The sequence below is a fragment of the Pristis pectinata genome, chromosome 2 (assembly GCF_009764475.1).
Source record: "Pristis pectinata isolate sPriPec2 chromosome 2, sPriPec2.1.pri, whole genome shotgun sequence".
Classification (NCBI taxonomy): domain Eukaryota; kingdom Metazoa; phylum Chordata; class Chondrichthyes; order Rhinopristiformes; family Pristidae; genus Pristis; species Pristis pectinata.
The window spans coordinates 37050996-37069786 of NC_067406.1; positions in this window are offsets into that span (position 1 = coordinate 37050996).

The following is an 18791-nucleotide window of genomic DNA, read 5'->3' on the forward strand; positions in this document are numbered from 1 at the left end:
AGAAAATGCATTGTCACAAAGCAAGAGACGACTCAGGAATATGCACTGAATTGAAGGAAATTACAAAATCTATTCACAAGAACAGATGGTAACCCAAAAAAAATGTCTTCACTCTGTACATGCAGAATCTTTTAAGTGTTGCAAACATGTTCAAATTTGTGTTTTTAAAGCACTGTATACACACACACACACACACACACACACACACACACACACACACACACACACACACACACACACACACACATATATACACAATATTTATAATATATCATTGAGAGGTAAGATAAATGTAACAAATTGGAAAAGTTGTATTAGGTCGATCAAAAATTGTAACTCATTGCAATAAACAGTGAAACAATATGATGATACAAGGAGAAAGTGTCCTTCACTCCTTTTGACTCCTTTGGTACAACACGTCCATGCTGATGAAGGTGCCTTACTGAGTTAGTCCCATTTGCCTGCAAATGGCCCACTTCCTTCTAAACCTTTCTTATCTATGAACCTGTCCAAATAGCTTTTAAACATTATAATTGTACCCGCCTCTACTACTCCATCTGCCAATTTATTACATGTACCCACCAACCTCTGTGTGAAAAATTACCCCTCAGGTCCCTTTCAAATCTTTCCCCTTTCACCTTAAACTTATACCCTCTAGCTTACACTCTTCTGCCCTGTGGAAAAGGTTGTGACTACCTTATCTATGCCCCTTATGATTTTATAAACCTCTATAAGGTCGCCCCTCAGCCTACTTTGCTCTAGGGAAAACAGTCTCAGCCTATCCAATCTCTGAAGTTATTTTCTTTGTAATATCTAATATTTGAAAAGAAAATAACATCTTAAACTTCTATTCATTTTAATGCCTGCTCAACTAAACACTATTACACCAGTGAGAAAAGAATTACATGTTCTATATGTCTGCATATTTGAGGATTATAAAGTAGACCTTCTGAAGTAATGATGTCACCAAAGTCTAACAACAGCTTTTGGTCCATATTTATATCTATTGTATACAAAATAGTGGTTGTATTTCCATTCCATTGGAATAGTAGGAATTGACATCTGTAAGAGTGCAGGAATAGTCTATGAGTAGCCATGGACATTTCAGAATATAATTGTGGAGTCCTATTTGTATTTCATGAATGAAATGGTTTAAGTTACAATTTACAGGGACAGCTATATAGTGCTTCTATTCCTGGACAGGTAATCCAGAAGCCTGGGCTAATGATCTAGAGAGAGTTCAAATCCTATCACAGCAGCTGGGGAATTTAAATTCAGTTAGTTAAATAAATCTGAAATAAAAAGCTGGTATCAATAATTAAACTAGTGGATTGTTCTAAAAATCCATCTGGTTCACTAATGTCCTTTGGGGAAGCTGACATTACCTGGTTAAACTTATATATGACTCCAGATCCTCAGGAATGTGGCTGACGTTTAACTACACTCTGAAACAGCCTTACAAGCTGCTTTGATGTACCAACCCACTACGAGTACTTCAAAAATCAGCTTACCATTATCTTCCCAGGGGCAATTAGCATTGGGAAATAAATGCTGCCCTTGTCAACACTCAAGGAATGAATAAAAAAAATGTCCAAAATTTGCTGACAAAATAATGGTGAGGATAATAGCACTTACATTTATTCATGCAGAAGTGCTGCTGCAACTTCAGATGATGACAGATGTTCGATTAAATACTGAAAAATTGCTGCTAGAGATGCTTTATTGCAAGATTTTTTTCTGCTTTCTCATAATGCAATTTTCCATTATTTTCTTTATTTCTTTGTATGTAGCTGATTTAAAATTAATCTCACTATTCTAACCCAATCCTTGCACTCTTAATTCTGCAATAGTTCAATGTAGTTGATTATAGAGATATACCTTTGTTCATTCTTGTTTACTCAGGTCTCAGCTGCCCTGAGGGTGACATTGCACTGTTTTTGCCTTGCACTTCTGGCAACCTACAAAGCAAAATATCAAGGAAATTAAATGGGTGAGGACAAGCCTAATGAATGATCAGCTTTTTTTTATGGACTGACTCAAGCAATTCTTGACTGATGCATTTATTAAACCTATCAGCAGTTTAAACCAACATCAGTAGCCACTTTTTTAGATAGAGATTGAAGTTGATGCTCGAGCTTTTGTAAAGTTTCCTCTTTCATTCTTGAATTTCGTATCATCCACAACCAACATGGCTATGATAAAAGAGAGCATTTTTTTGTCTAACGTTTAACTTGACATAGGCTTCTTAAATTCTAATAGGGGTAAAGAAAAGCATTCACAGAAAAGAAGTCCAAGCGTAAATCTATCTAGTAATGCAGTCTGTTCTTTGAAGAGTAGGTCAAGTCAATAAATATAATTTAGACAACTTTTAAAATTTGTCCAAATACATGTTTGATTGGCATTTTAGTTTTGTTTTTGAACAGTTGTTTAACTCTGAAGCCAGCCTCTAGAAACACCTTGTCTTTCAAATAAAGCCTTTCAAATAAACCTGTTTTCAGCCTTCAAGAAGTGATAGTCACATCAGAAAGTCTCATGGTGGTTAAAAAAAAGGATGACAATGAAAGGATATATCAATAACAACTGCTCATGGTGACATGCCACTTTACAATTGGAGACATTCCAATGAGTGTGACTGTGATAGTGTGACAAAATGGAAATTTGTGATAGAAAGTAAGTGCGATACTGATAGGAAATGCATACATGGCACCCGGAATAAGATATTCAGTCCCTTGAGCATTTTCAATGAGATCATGGCTAATCTGAATCACAAATTCATCCATCCATTTTGACTCCATAGCCCTTGATACTTGACTAATTAATTGTGGATTTAAAATTATTAATTTAGACAGAACTTAATGTTTTAAAGGAAATAGTTCCACATTTCTCCACAATGTCACAATGCTTTTAAGGAGATAGTTCCACTCTTCCACCCAGGCCAATAAATCCTATCCAGTGTGGTGCCCAGAACTGCTCTCTTTAGCTTTTATGACTGTGAATGTACCTTTAAGAATTGGGAATACCATGTGGATGCATTGTTACACTAGCCACTGTTGTTAATTGAGGGTTGATGCCTTCAATAAAAGTTGTTTAGTAGTTCTATCCGTGCTACTTGCCTTACCAGAGAAGAGTACACAAAAGACAATGGACATGACAAAGCAATGCTGATGTGATCTAACCATGACTTAATGTACTTCTGAAAGATTTCCTTCCTTCTTTATTCTTAGCCTGAAACAAAGTAAAAGAAACAGAAGTCATGTCAGAGAGAGGAGCGGAACTTCTTCAGTGTGGGCATTTCTGGAAGAGAAGAGGCAGTGAACTGAATAGTAATTGAGTAAAAGTGGCAAATACTGTAAATCCAAAACTAGCACAAAATTGTTAATGCATTTGGCAGGCCAAGTCGCATCTGGGTGAGATCCCGGGAATGAAAGGGTTAATGTATGAGGATCGTTCGGTGGTTCTGCACCTGTACTCGCTGGAGTTCAGAAGGATGAGGGAGGATCTCATTGAAACCTACTGAATATTGGAAGGCCTGGATAGAGTGGATGTGGAGAGGATGTTTCCAGTAGTGGGAGAGTCTAGGACCAGAGGGCACAGCCTCAGAATGGAAGGACGTCCCTTTAGAACAGAGATGAGGAGGAATTTCTTTAGTCAGAGGGTGGTGAATCTGTGGAATTCATTGCCACAGGCAGCTGTGGAGGCCAAGTCATTGGGTATATTTAAAGCAGAGGTTGATAGGTTCTTGATTAGGAAGGGTGTCAAAGGTTGCAGGGAGAAGGCAGGAGAATAAGGTTGAGAGGGAAAAATAAATCAGCCATGATTGAATGGTGGAGCAGACTCAAAGGGCCAAGAGGCCTAATTCTACTCCTACGTCTTATGGTTTTACAAGCTACCTCTATCTGTCGGTTTTTAAACTAATTACAAGCTTAATCTGTTTCCTATCTGTATTGTGAAGGGTCGTGGCTGTCACATGACAGAACTGCCCAGCACCTGACTGAAAGACACACCACTGTCAATCAAGACCCGGCTCCACCCCACCCATCAAGTGCACACCTGACGATTGGTCCTTTAAGCACCTTTGTACCTGGACTCGGGCCATTGGTCACCAGTAATCGATTAGTTCCTGCTGGCACTGGGCCATTGGCCCTTTCAAACTACCTGGGCTGGACCACCCCCAGCCCTCCAGCACTATAAAGAGTGCCCCATGTGCTAGTTCTGTCTCTCTGCTGCCTTGGAGGAATCGTGGAACAATGCTGGAGAGATGACCAGTAAGCAGTGCACTTTGACAGGTTTAGAAGCATTTTAAGTTAGGATTTATGGGGGTGTGGCGCTGTGCCTGCACTGAGTCAAGGGGTAGCGGGTAGTGTAGTGCTTTTCCTTGATTGCTTGTACCCAATTTGTTGTGTGTGTGCAAACGTGTGTGTGTGTATTTTACCCCTGTTGTGATTTTCCCATGCGTGCTATCACTGGTGCATGTGTGCATGTGTTGCCCTCATTACCTTTTCCCGCACTTGTCTTTGTAAATAAATCCTTCCTTGCCAGACTGTGTTCAGAGTCCTTTACTTTCAAGACCTCGAACTTGTCTCATAACACTATCACAGATGTTACCTGTATTCTCCCTATGCAACCCACCTCTGCAACTTAAAACATAATTTTTTTTTCACTTTTCTAAGGAATTATCCTTGGGAAAGTTCAAGTGTTACGGACTCAGTGAATGTCCCTTTAAGATGGGGAGCGTGTGTGTATTTGTGTGTGTGACGTGCTTACTTCAATAGAAGATAAAGGACGTAATGACGTTGTAGAAGTCAGAAGAAGAGAGAGAGAAGGGAGAGAGACACCAGCCTGCTAGTTTTCTCTATCGATGGATGAGAAACTATAACTGTGTCTGCCACTGAAATCCATGTATGGAAGTTGGAAGTAATCCGGTGGAGTTCACTTTGTTGCTGACCTGTAGAAGGAAACAGGTATTTGTGTGTGGACGACCACGATTCGGATGCTTTTCGGGGTGAGGAAGTCACTACCGAGTAAACACTGAAGTGTAGTTTGGGTTCCATCGTGGAACATTTGGATTTCGTATTTACTCTCTCTGTTTCTCTACGTCTACATCTTATCTTCCGACAACGGTGGTTGTTGAAGAAGCCCTTGCTCATGTTTCACCTTATGGCTTGCGGAACTGAACTTTAAGAACCACTCCTGAACTTGGAGTTTGAGACTTTGTCTCACACACACGAAGAGTTTAGTTTTGGGGTTAACGTTCAAAGTTTAACATTTTTGAATTCTAACATACTAACATTTTTACTTTTACTTTATGTATTATCATAAGTAGTGATTAATAAAATAGTTTTTAACGCTGAATCATGCTCAGTGTGTTTCTTTTGTTGCTGGTTCGTGACACAAGATGAACAAACTTTGCAAGGTGATGAAAATAAACAAAAAACTACAGATGCTGAAATTACATTCATCAAGGTGCACTTTGCATACATGGAGTTGCCAAACACATTCAAATATTGATTTTCAGACAAAAGCTGTCATGTAGCATATAAAACTGGTGTGGTACGCAATAGAATATCGAGCCCAATACTGGCGTCTTTTTCTCAAAACCCATTATTATTATTATTAAAGAATGAAGAATGCAAAAAAAACTTTCATTCATGCCTAATGAAAGGGCCATGGAGTAAATCCATTATTCATCAGGTAGTACTCATTTACGTTATTGCACAAGCTCAGATTAATATCTGCACAGTCAGCCTTCAGCTTTGTATGTGCTAGATATTAATTCTTCACATGCAGCGAGAAATATGGGTACTGACTGCTAAATAATGTATAATTATGTGACTTAACACAACATAGTCAGTGATATATGTGTTCATATCCCAGTCTTTGATTGTCCAGTAAAGCTATTCTTTGTATAGGGCAGAGGCAGGCAAAGTTAAGGGGTAAAAAAGATGCAATGCTAAATTCTGCTTTAAGGCCAAATCCGGCTGGTATTTCATAATTTATTTAGCTGCAATTTTTGAGGCATTTTGAAAAGTAGTAATACATTTATTCAAACGCTTCCTCTTTCTGAGTATTGTTTGTAAAATTTCAGGAAGGTGCAGAAATGGAGATAAGAAAGGATGACAGGGTATGAGAAGAACTGTGAAGGGAAATGAAGATGGTTTTCACTGGGCATTTGGTACTAAGAGGAGAGTGAAGGTTGGGAAAAGAGTCATTAAGAGAAGAAACTGGGGAACATGGTAGAGACTGAAAGATTATACCCCACTTTTATATAGAAATAGCATGATGATTCTATTGATTTTCTTCAAGTGTAGTGAAAGTAATCCCTATGGGGAAAAGAAAACAAATCTGGCTAGAAAGAGTAAATCAATCATCTAAGAAAGTTGTGTAATCATTTTGGGTATGACTCTTTTTCAAAATTATGATGAACTAAATAAAGAGAAATTAATTGTGTTTGCAGAAAGATCTGTAACCAGTGACAGTGATTTTTAAAAATGTCAAATGAAAAGGAATTAGGAGAATGCTATTTTTAAGCAGCAAACTGTAATGACAGCAAATACAATTAATTTCTCTTTATTTAGTTCATCATAATTTTGAAGAAGAGTCATACCCCCCAAAATGATTACATAACTTTCTTAGATTGATTTACTCTTTCTCAGGGTAGTGGAAGCAAAATCATAAGAAACATTCAGAAAAAAATGGATATCTACTTGAAAAGCAAAACATTACAAGATTATCAAGAAAATGTAGGACTGTGGGACAAATTGGAAAACTCTCTCAAAAGAGTCATGTGGACGTGATAGGCCAAATAGCTTCCTTATTTTCAGTGTGATTCAATCATTACCTTTTTATCTGTATTTCATTATCAGATGCAGATAATGACCTGCTCTGCAGTTAAAGCAATTTTATTTCAATTTATATTTGTGTTATGAAATTAAGGTGAAATAGTATAGAAGTATTACTTCCAAACATCCAAAATAAAGCTGAAGTGGTTTAGAAACCACAATATTTTATAACTGCCCCTTAAAAGGGAGCATTAAATTCAAAAAGGTTCCTCATCTGCAGATAGGCGTAAAAATTAAATTTAAAACCCTTAGATTTGTTTGTGAAGAGAGAAATGAAAATAAATGGTTCTCTTTTATCTTCAAGTAATATAAAGCAGTAATATAAGCTATTTATCTTGCAGTCATGTGCTGATCATAAGTATTTTCAAAACTGGTTTATTAAAATAGAATTGGAGCTGAAAGACCTCTTTTCTGTTCTGATGTTTTTGGATAAATTACAGACTATTGCTGATGTGAGAAAGTGCTATGAATCACTATTTAATGACCTAACCATCATTGTGATGATATATTTGTGAAGAGAAATTTCTTATAGCAAGTGTTTCCGCCTCCGTAAGGAGCAAACAAAATAATTAAGTTTAATGCATTTTGCGTGCTTTGTTTTCCCTTTCTCATTGCTATGTCACCTACATTAAAGAAGAAAGCAAGCTTTTTTTAAATTGGTCTTCACTGTTAATATCATGATTTAAACATTTTTATTCCCAATCAATTGAAAGCTCTAACTTGCCCCTTAAAATTTTATCTTATTTTCCATCGAGAAACAATGTCTGGGAATTTTTCAGAATGATTTCAGAAAGTCTGAGGCTCAAAGTTAAATATACCAGAGAAGTCAAAAAGAACTAAAGAAGATGACATAAATCGGGATACAGTAACATCAGACTTTGATTTTAATAGTCTGAGGTTGATGAGGAGATCCTTTGTTTTAAGATTTGGAAAGACATGCTGTAAAACTCTTTGCAATCAACTGGATTTCAACACAGTGCTAATGCTCAGAAGAGGTGGAGTAAACTGGATGAAGAATTGAAATGTCAGGTCAGAAAAAAATGATAAAATGTGCACCTATGTAAAAGATAGTGATGGGGAAGAAGGAAGAGATGGTACTACAATACATGATTTGGCTACTGCATAGACAATTGAAAGGGTTCTGTGGGAATTATAGTGCCTAAAAGGGGTAGCAGTGATATTACCTCAAACAAGCTAAGAATTATTAGCAACTGCATGGATGATCTGTTGTATCTCAAAAACAGGATCCATATCCCTCAAAAATGAGAATTTAGTGAAATATTATTTATAAGAGATTTTTTTAATGTCCTTGTGCTAAGCACAGGACCAATATTTTTGGGTCTGCCATAATGCACAACTGTATCTCTGCATCATCATTGATTCCTGGTTATTGACAGTTTTGAATTTGTTCAGCAAAATCAGAACTGCATCCATTACCATCAACCTCTCAGACTAAATCAAGTGACACACCCTCCTATGCCCTGTTTGAAATTAAGTTGAGATGTTCATCTCATTGCTGGGGCAGCATTCTTGTACAGTGAGGATATTGGTGTCTTCCAGTCTTTCATCCACAAATCAGCACAGAAATTGTTATTAAGGAATGATGTGCAATTCCATTGGAGTTCCCTCCTGATTTTCAATCAACATTGATGGCAATGTTGAACTATCCAATACAGTAAAACACTGATAATCTGCTGTGCAACTAATCAGAAATCTGAATGGTTTGATATCTGGCTCACAAGGTGATGTTTGCCATGCTTCCTTTATCTAACTGGGGCCCTAGTTCCTGTACTCTCATTCAACTCACTAGAGTCCCGGTTTCCACACTTCCTTCTGGCCCACTGGGACCCCGGTTTTCTTGCTCACCATTGACTCACCGGGGCTCCTGTTCCCATGCTCCTTCCTGCATTCTCATTCAACTCACTAGATCCCCAGTTCCTGCACTCTTTAAAATGAGCATGATCCCATTTCCCAGGCTTCCTTTAAACTTACTGGAAAATGTATTGTTTAACCATGTAACATTTTTAAAAAATGAATTAAAAGTGTGTGGTGATATTAATGGTAATAACATCCAATTGTCTGAAATATCTACTGGTCCAGTACCACCAAAGTCCTCAGTGTGCCAGATTATCAGAGTTTTCCTGTACTCAGCAAACTATTCTTCCATCTGGTAGATGGTTATAAAGTTGGACAGAAATAATAAAAAAATAACGTCTGGTAGGAAGAAGCCAGGCAGGAGAAGGGAATTTACATGAATCATCACATTGTTCACCTATTGTCTCTGGCTTGGATGTAAATCGTGCCCAGTGTCAATGCACCGATGACTTTTATCACAGCCTTAAAAAACTCCATCCTCAGGTTAGGCTACTTAAGCTCAGTTCCTACAGAACAAAAAAAAATTCTTAAGTAGGGCAATAAATACACCAAATTATTGCTGTCACTGTTGGTGACAGTCTGGGCATAGAAATGTCGCATTATGTCTATTGGGACCATTCAGCTGAATTGGGTTGAAGCAATTTTGGGGGCTTTGTTGAACTATTGCTTGTTTATTTGCAATTTGTTCCATCCTGACTTGGAAGTGTTAGACACTGACAACAAGTGTAAAAATGAGAAAACAGTACAATTCCCAGCACTGACATCTTTCACCCTAATGAATCCAAGTAAAAAGGATTAACATCACAATAGAAAATTAATATCATCTAAAACATGTCCAAAGTCTAAAATCAATGTAAAATGTGCTCCAGTCTCTCAATTTTCCATATTTCTCAAATGCAATTCAAGTAATTGGCAATGCCTATAATCTTGTGGCAGCAAAATGCTCCAATGTGTGCAGCTCATTATAACAGAATCCATAATAACTGCGCAGCTTCACTTTCACCATTGTCTACATTTTTAACAGGAGCGAACATCTGGACCAATCATTCAGTTCTAGCTTTAATCAATTCAGCATGGCTTACTGGCTACATCTAATGCAAATATCACCAAACCAAAGTATTTTCTTCTTCAGCATTGAATTTGTATGATTTTATTTTGTTGCTGATATCTTTTTTTTAAGTTAGAGAATGTGCTTCAGTAAAACTCTCAAAAAAATATTTTCATATGTGCTAATGTATTAGGGAGAAAGAGCAAAGAACAAAATAACCAGAAAACAAAATCCAATAGAATCCCTGCTCTCAGTTATTGTCCATATGCCAATGCTATACTTTTCTCAAAGTGAAGAGAAATACATATAAACACAAAGAAGAAATTAAGTACTTTCAAATTAATAACTATTTTATTCTTTACAATTAATGTTTTAAATTCCCTTATGGCTCAGTGAATCAATAGAATATATTATATGATCCTATTCTAGAGAATTCTGTGATAATTTTCATCATGGCAGTGGGATATCACAGGGCCTTCTTCCGTGCTGTCTAACTCTGTGACTTTAATCAACCCAAACTAAAATGGCGATGAATGCTAGGGAATGACTCCCAGTAGAAAAGTTTCATTATTGGACATGCAGTGAAGACAAAATAGGACTTAGCAGTGATATTTCCATCAACTTCTGAACTCAATGACATCCCACCACCTTATAAAATTCTAGTTTCCTGATCAAATCCCTGCATGTTGTCATTTCTATGTATCATCTTAAATTTGCCTGGTCAGACAGAACTCTGGAAATTATGTTCCTCCATCACTAGCCTCTTGTGCATTACTAATTTCTTTCATCCCACCGTGAGTTGTATTGGCTTCAGTCACCCAGGTCCTAGGCCTGAAATCCAACCTTTACCTCTCCACCTGCTTTCAGACTCTGCTTAAGATTTAGCATTTTATCTGAATTTTATCAGACATCTTGATATCTCTTTCTTGTCACTTGTTTGTTTGTCTTTGAACATGTTACTGTGCAAAATGGCACTGCTGTTGTTGAATAGCCTGCACGCATTAATTGTCTGCCCTCATTCTTCAGTGATTAAAACTATGGCATCAGGTCTGGTGGAGTCTGTAACATAACCCAGCACAGGTCTAAGCAGGTGGAAAAGGATGGAGAAACTTGAAGGAGAGAAGAGATAGAAGGTAAAGAGATGAGGGTGTGTATATCAACATTATGCTTAGTAGGAACAAAACCGATTTTCGCTGTAGCTGATGTATAAAAATGATGAGAGTGTTTGTGCAGTTGAGGTCTTTATGTAAGTGTATTTGGATGCCAACAATACAAATGTACTGCTTTATCTATGAATTTGTGCTTTTGCAGTGATTAAAACTGCTCTGATATAAGATGATGGACAGTGAGTGGGAACTAATGCATTTTTTATATGTTTACCAGTCGTGTACTCTCCCCTGTTTGCTATCGAATGCAAATTTTCCCTATCCATTAAAAGAATCATTTTGTTTGTAGAGAAGTCTGCATTAACAAGAAATGATGGGACTGTGTGCATGTCCTCCATCATAAACCAGCTTGGGAAAAAAATCAGAATTTAATAGCTTTTCCTCTTGGCTGAATTATGTATTAGATGTCCGTGTATTAAAATCCCACACTATGCTTATGTGACAGCTTTAAGATGAAGCATGGCAGAACTGTTGGGTGCCCATGGGTTTACCAAATATTGACAAACATTAAATGATGCTAATCCATCACAGTCAGATCAACACAGGTATCCTCCCCCTATTCACAAACAAAGCTGCAATTAAAGGAAGCATGTCTGCTATGAAAGTCAAAATCAACAATACAATATCTACTGACAGCTCATCTAACATGCCAAATCAATAATACTATGCTGCTTATAATAAACTCATATAGGGTTTTCCAGATATGCATAGTCTATTTCTTCTACTATACATCAGTGTTTTCTTTCCATAAAAGTGGATTTGAAGTGAAAGTTGAGTTTATTGTCATATGCGCAAGTATATGTCTGCACAGGTGCAATGAAAAACTTACTTGCAGCGCTATCACGGGCACATAGCATCATATAAGCAGCATTCACAAGAAAAAAATATAAATTGAACATAAATTGTACACAATTTTTACAAGAAAGAGCACAATTAGAACAAAAAAAGTCAATTTTAGTGCAAAGTGATCAAAGTGGTCACAGTGTTGCTAAACTGTAGTGATTAAGGTTGTGCCAGTTGGTTCAAGAACTGAATGGCTGAAGGGAAGTAGCTGTTCTTGAACCTGGTGGTGTGGAACATCAGGCTTTTGTACATCCTGCCAAATGGTAGCTGCGAAAAGACAGCATGGACCAAATGGTGGTGATCTTTGATGATGGATGTTGCCTTCTTGAGGCAGCGCCTTCAGTAGGTACTACTGATGGTGGGGAGGGATGTGCCATGATGTCTTGGGCATCAATCTATATGACCATGTACCTGGCAAGGTACTGAAAATCTGTGCTGACCAACTAGCTGGAGTGTTCAAGGACATCTTCAACCTTTCACTGCTGCATCTGGAGGTTCCCACCTGCTTCAAAAGGGCATCAATCATACCGGTGCCCAAGGGTGAGCTGCCTCAACAACTATCACCTGGTAGCACTCACATCTACTGTGATGAAGTACTTTGAGAGTTTGGTCATGGCTAGAACTAACTCCTTCCTGAGCAAGGACCTGGATCCACTGCAATTTGTCTACTGCCAGTGGGGACAATTTCATTGGCTCTCCACTGCTTTGGAGCACCTAGAAAACTGCAAAACATATGTCAGGCTGCTGTTTAATGATTACAGCTCGGCTTTCAACACCATCATCCCCTCAAGCTTCAAAACCTGGGCCTCTGTACCTCCCGCTGCAATTGGATCCTCGACTTTCTTATTGGGGGACCATAGTCAGTGCGGATCGGTAGTAACATCACCTTCTCACTGACAATCAACACAGGCACACTTCAAGGATGCGTGCTACTCCCTCTACACTCATGACTGTGTGGCTAGGCACAGCTCAAACACCATCTATAAATTCACCAATGACACTGCTGTCATTGGCAGAATCTCAGATGGTGATGAGCAGGCATACAGGAGTAAGATAGATTGGCTGGTTGAGTGGTGTTTGCAACAACCTCACACTCAACATCAGCAAAGCCAAGGAATTGATATGTGGACTTCAGGAAGGGGAAGTTGGGACAACACACACTTATCTTCATTGAGGTGGTCAGCGGTGGAAAGGCTGAGCAGCTTCAAGTTCCTGGGCGTCAACATCTCAGTAGATCTATCTTGGGCCCAACACATTGATACAATCATGAAGAAGGCACACGAGTGGCTCTACTTCGTTAGAAGAGACTTGGTATGTCATCAAAGACTCTTGCAAATTTCTACAGGTGTACAGCGGAGAGCATTCTGACTGGTTGCATCACCGCCTGGTATGGAGATTCTAATGTACAAGATCGAAAGAGGCTGCGGAGGGTTGTAGACTCAGCCAGCTCCATCAGGGGGATAACCCTCCCCACCACTGAGAACATCTTCAAGAGGTGGCGCCTCAAGAAGGCGGCATCCATCATTAAGGACCCTCGCCACCTGGGACATGCCCTCTTCACGTTACTACCATCGGGGAGGAGGTACAGGAGCCTGAAGACCCATACTCAATGTTTCAGGAACAGCTTCTTCCTCTCCACCGTCAGATTTCTGAATGGTCCATGAACCCATGAACACTACCTCATTATTCCTCTTTTGCACTATTTACTTATTTTTGTAACTTATAGTAATTTTTATGTCTTCATGTCTTGCACTGTACTGCTGCCACAAAACAACAAATTTCACGACATATGTCAGTGATGATAAACCTGATTGAGTTGTGCTTTCAGTCAGGTCTGTTCTGATGACAAGTGTTTCACCTGAAGTGTAAACTCTGTTCCTAACTCATTAGATCTTGCCTGACCTGCTGCATATTTCCAATATTTCTGTTTCATTTCAGATTCCTTGTATTTCAGTAATTTCACTTTTGGGTTAAAGAATCTGATTAACTGTTGCTAACACCTGCAGCTTATCTCAAACTTTGAGCTGCAGTTATGCTAACTGGAAGAAAATTAGATGGGTTGAATCATTGGCAGCCATATCATTATGACAGGGTTTGTCTGAAATAGTTGTGTTTTGCCATTGTCTTTTGTTACTAACTCAGCAACATCTAACAATCGGTTTCACAATGTGCCTGATTAATAATTTTGATCACTTCTATCTTATTTCCTGTTAGTTCCAATAAAAAAAGTTTCTCTAAGTCACATTGCATTTTTCCCAAAGCAAGGTATTCAAAACTAGAACAAAGCAGGGAGTTTTAGCAGGCAATAGTAAGTTGGATTAGAGCAAATAAAGTGACAAAGTGAAGAAGAACCTGAACCAACCATTCTCCAATCCACTCACTCTGTAGTTAATGGAAGGTTTAACAATCCAGGTGGAGTGTTGACAATTTAATTATTTTATCAAAGCTGGCGAATTATGATTTAACCTATTGGCAGTAGATGGCTGGGTTTCCCAAGCTTTGCGTAAATTGGTGCCATAATTTTCAATATGTTTTAACTAACAAGTTTTATAGATTTAGGAAGACGTCATATGTCAGTGATAATAAATCAGAATTAAATTTATTATCACTGACATATGACGTGAAATTTGTTGTTTTGCAGTTGCAGTACAGTGCAAAGACATAAAAATCTATAAATTACAAAAATAAATAAATAGTGCATAAAAAAAGGAATAATGAGGGAGGGTTCATGGATCGTTCAGAAATCTGTTGGCAGAGGGAAAGAAGCTTTTCGTGAATGATTGAGTTTGAGTCTTCAGGCTCCTGTACTTCCTCCATAACGGTAGTAATGAGGAAAGGGCACATCTGGGATGGTGAGGGTCCTTTGTGATGGATGCAGCCTTAAAGCCATCTTTCGTTTTGATCTTTGATCTCTATTTAAAAGTTTGGATCCTTTATTTTTGTTTTGTAACCTTTTCACAATTTATAGGTTTGTAAGCATCTTCAAAATGTCCTGCTCCTCTACTTTAACAGTTTACTGTTCAGTACATATCCTATCTCCTTATTTTTTTTTCCAGCCGACTATATTTCAGTGCTTCACATTAAATTTACTCTAACATTTTTCAGGGTATTCTATTAATCTGTTTATGACCCTCTGTGTAATTTACAATCCCCTTCATAGCTCACCATGCTCTTTATTTTTATGGAGTCTATGATTTGAATGTGTGTTCCCCATTTTCAAGTGTACACGTTGAGAAAATCATTGGCTCTAACTCATACCCTTGGGTGACATCATTTCCAGTTCAAAACACATCTGCAGCTCTGTTTCCTATTCTTTGACTCCTTATCCATGCTGACACATTCCCCTCAATAACTTTATCTACTAAACTGGTTTGCAGCATCATATTAAATATTTTTTAAAATAAATCCACATTCACAATACTCACCAAATTTCCTGTATCTATTACACTCTCAAAGAACTCAATTTATTTTGTCAGACATAACTTGTTTTGTATAAGTCTCTGAAATGCAATTAGTTGATAGTCTTTTTGTGACTATCCCATACTATATCCTTTGGAAGTTTATCTCCTTCAGGCTGATTGATCAATGATAAACTGCTTTTTCACTACTTCCCTTTTTCAACTTATTCCTTGTGTTCTCTGGACATGTCTGACAATATTGAAGACAGAAGAAGAACAATCAGTCCTTTAGTGCATATGGCTTCAGTCATGCATCAGCCGAGAAGGCATGTTAGAAAATGAGGCCATGACAACGGAGCATAAGTGTATGATGGGTGCAGGGGATGGGATGGCAGAAAGAGTCCAGGCGATAAATATTCAGATTGTTTGAGTACAAAGCGAGCTTCCCAAAACTGGTTGTTTTTCATTTCCATTAATTTCAATGGATTGAAATGAAATTTGCAATCAATTTATATGCCATTCTAACATAGTAAAATGCCCCATGCCTCATGCTCCATACCACAGGCTATTTTTATTCACCTTGATCAGTCACTGAATACAATCAGTTATTATTCATTCAGAACCATGCTAAGTTGAAACACAAATATTATTGACACCCAAAATTTCATTTTTAGCAGTCTTGCAAATAACTGGAAATCTGCAAGTTTATGTAATGTAGCTGGTCAAAATTCTTTGTTTTCCTTTATATAATTTTTTGCAGCATTTAAATAATTAATAGTGCATGTCATAGTTGGCGTATTTCAAATTTGTTTTAGGGATGACCAGATACAATTTAAAATATTAATAACCGATAAATAAGTAAAGAGCATATGGACTTGGATATCGTTAAAAGATCCTACCCAGCATAAATAGTTCCAAATAAAGTTTGAACAGTCTTTCCTTCTCAAATAAGTGATCTTCAGCTTCCAAAGGGATCATGAAAGAAGCAAATGTAAACATATTGCAAGACAAAGAAAATGCTGCTGTGATTACTTGACCTTTTTATGATTTTTCATCTGTGGATGAAAAATCATAAATTCATATGAGTCCAATGCAATGAAAAGTAATGTAATCAGATGGCTTACTCTGGTTTAGAAAAATAAACAAAACAACATTAAAAAATCATTTAGACTCTAGGAGTCATAGAGTACTGCAACACAGAAACAGGCCCTTCCGTCCATCCAGTACATGCCAGCCTGGTTTTCTGCCTCGTCCCATCTACTTGCACCTGGACCATGACCCTCCGTACCTCTCTCATTCACGTACCTATCCGAACTTCTCCTAAATGTTACAATCAAACCCGCATCTACCACTTCCGCTGGCAGCTCATTCCACACTCGCACCACCCTCTGAGTGAAGTAGTTCCCCCTCAGATTCCACTTAAATATTTCACCTTTCACCCTAAACCTATGACCTGTAGTTCTAGTCTCACCCAACCTGAGGGGAAGAAGCCTGCATGCATTCACCCTACCTATACTCCTCATAATTTTGTGTACCTCTATAAGATCTCCCCTCATTCTCCCGTGCTCCAGGGAATAAAGTCCCAACCTATTCAACCTATCCCTGTAATTCAGGTCCTCAAATCCCAGTAACATCTGTGTAAATTTTCTCTGCACTTTTTCAAGCTAATTGATATCTTTCCTGCAGTTAGCCGACCAGAAATGCACACAATACTCTAAGTTTTGCCTCACCAACATCTTATACAGCTTCAACATAACATCCCAATTCCTGTACTCAATACCCTGATTTATGAAGGCCGATGTGCCAAAAGCTCTCTTTACATCCCTATCTACCTGCGATGCCACTTTCAAGGAATTATGGCTCTGTATTCCCAAGTCCCTTTGTTCTACTTCACACCTCAGTGCCCTACATTCACTGTGTAAGTCTTATCCTGGTTTGGCCTCCCAAAGTGCATCAATTCACACTTGTCTGCATTAAATTACATCTGCCATTTTTCAGCCTAGTTTTCCAGCTGGTCCAGATCCCTTTGCAAGCTTTGATAGCCTTCCTCACTGTTCACTACTCCCCTAATCTTGGTGTCATCCACAGATTTGCTGATCCAGTTACCACATTATCATCTAAATCACTGATATAAATGATAAACAATGATGGTCCCAGCACTGATCCCTGCGGCACACCACTAGTCACAGGCCTCTAATCAGAGAGACAACCATCCACTACCACTCTCTGGCTTCTCCCGCTAAGTCAACGTTGAATCCAATTGACTACTTCATCCTGAATACCAAGCGGCCTAAACCTCTGAAGCAGCCTCCCATGCAGGACATTGTCAAAGGCCTTGCTAATGTCCATGTCGACAAAACCCACCACCTTCACTTCATCAACCTTCCTGGTAACCTCCTTGAAAAATTCTATTAGATTGGTTAGACATGACCTGACATGCACAAAGCCATATTGACTATCCTTAACCAGGCCCTGTCTATCCAAATACCTATATATTCTGTCCCTCAGAATACTTTCCGTTAATTTACCCATAACTGACGTCAGGCTCACCGGCCTATAATTTCCTGGCTTATTCTTAGAGCCTTTCTTAAACATTTGGTTTTGTTTCATAAAACACATGGCATTTGTAATACAAACAGAATACCAAATGGATACAGATATGTTTTACTTCTGCTCTTGAAACTGACCAAGGGGACAGAAAGAAAAATTGTAACCTGTAACAATGATATTACTACTAAGATATCAACAGAACTGTCAAAAGATAATTTCTAATAGGGCTTCTCTTGAATGGAGGCAGTAGTGCTGTCTTCCAAGTCCCCAATACTTTAGAATTTTTGTAAATGTCAAAGACAGCTTTAACAGTGTATGAGCTGTTGCCCAACTGTTAATGCAGCCAGCCACTTGCACCAGGAGAGACCCTCCACTCTACTGGGACATGAAAATGAGCTGAAAATCAATCTCCCAATGATCTGATTGTAACCACAACTCTGCATTCTCTTATACCTGAGGTAGTCTTTCACACACTTTGTTTACAAGATTCCGTCTACCTCTTACCTAAAACATTTTCAAAGACTCTGCTTCCACTGACTTTTGAGGAAGATAGTTCCAAAGATTCATGACCGTCTCAGAGAAAAGAATTTACCTGATCTCTGTCTTAATTGGGCGACCAGTTATTTTTAAACAATAATCCCTAATTCTCAATTCTCCCACAAGAGGAAACATTCTCTCCATCCACCCTGTCCAGACCCATTAGGATCTTGCATGTTTCAAAAAATGTCCAATCTCACTCTATGGAGGAAAATGGACAGTCACTGTCTCCACCCAAAATGTCTACTGTCCGTTTTCCTCCATGGATGCCACTTGACCTGTTGTGATCCTCCAGCATCTTGGATTGCTCCAAATTTCAGCAGTCTCTTGTGTCCCCATCTCACTCTTCTAAATTTTAACCTGTCCAGACTTGCCTCATTAGACAGCCTACTCTTTCCAGGTATTAGTTGAGTAAACCTTTTTTGAACTGTCTCATGCATTAGCATCCTTTCTTAAGGAATTAGACCAATACTGTACACTGTACTCCAGTGTGGTCACCAGTGTCCTATACACTGAAGCACAATCCTCCCACTGC